The following is a 1,125-nucleotide window of genomic DNA, read 5'->3' as shown; positions in this document are numbered from 1 at the left end:
GCACAGAGTATGACGGTCAGTCTAAAAGGTTTGGCGAGGTGCTAATATTTGATGGTATTTTCTCTCCCTCTTATGCAGGACACTAGGGAGAGTGTTATGAAAATAAAAACTAATGTGTTACATAGGTTTGGGGAACTCCAAATACGTGTTCAGTTACACAATCACTCATTAAAATTTTCTTTTTCTTTTTTGGACAGGAAAGTAGGATTTATTGATGGGCGTTAAGGAGGGGACAATGCCACCAAGGCTCTCATGAGTGCAGGGCCTGCCACTTGTCCAGGGGGCCGTGATTAGAGATGTATTTGACCCCACAGCCATCCGGGATAAGCCTCTTTTCTGCCACCGTGTTTTCAAATGCATTTGCATTGAACTTAGTAAATCCCCACTTCTTGGAGATGTGGATCTTCTGGCGGCCAGGGAACTTGAACTTGGCCCTGTGTACAGCCTCAGTCACATGCTTCTTGTTGTGCAGCTTGGTGTGGATGGACATTGTGACTTGGCCAATGTGGACCCCGGCCACCATGCCCTGGGGCTTCCCAAAGGCACCACGCATACCTGTCGGGAGCCTGTCAACTCCAGCACAGGACAACATCTTATTGATGTGGAGGATGTGGAAGGGGTGTAGCTGCACTCAGATGTGAAAACCATCTTTGCCACAGCTTTTCACCATGTACTTGTTGGCACAAATACGAGCAGCCTCCAGGGCTTCACAGGGAGTTGCTTGTACTCATCTGACACTATGTGGCCACAGAGATGCGGATCTTAGCATCAGGGACACCTCAGCAGAAGTGAGACTTTGGGTATGGTTTGTTCTTACAATACCGGTAACACCGGGCAGGGTGGTGGCCCATGGCAACACCAAGATCCTCAGGGGTGCACCGAAGGGAAAAACCGCTCATTAAAATTTAAAACTAGTTCTTATATTTTATATATAAGTAGAGTGAGATTTTTTTTTTTCTTTTTATGGCTGCACATGTGGCGCATGGAGGTTCCCAGGTTAGGGGTCAAATTGGAGCTGCCGATGCTGGTCTATGCCATAGACACAGCAAAGCCAGATCCCAGCAAATGTGTGACCATGCGCAGCTTTCGGCAATGCTGGATCCTTAATCTATTGGGCGAGGCCAG

General features: G+C 47.7%; 1 pseudogene; it reads right to left on the bottom strand.

Moving 5' to 3' along the window:
* Positions 1 to 250: 250 nt before the first annotated feature.
* LOC125112884 (60S ribosomal protein L10-like) lies at positions 251 to 851 on the bottom strand (annotated as a pseudogene).
* Positions 852 to 1,125: the final 274 nt, after the last annotated feature.

The sequence above is a fragment of the Phacochoerus africanus genome, chromosome 12, assembly GCF_016906955.1.
Source record: "Phacochoerus africanus isolate WHEZ1 chromosome 12, ROS_Pafr_v1, whole genome shotgun sequence".
NCBI classification, from domain to species: Eukaryota; Metazoa; Chordata; class Mammalia; order Artiodactyla; family Suidae; genus Phacochoerus; species Phacochoerus africanus.
The sequence above is the reverse complement of the archived record's forward strand: the minus strand, read 5'-3'. Positions and strand labels throughout refer to the sequence as shown.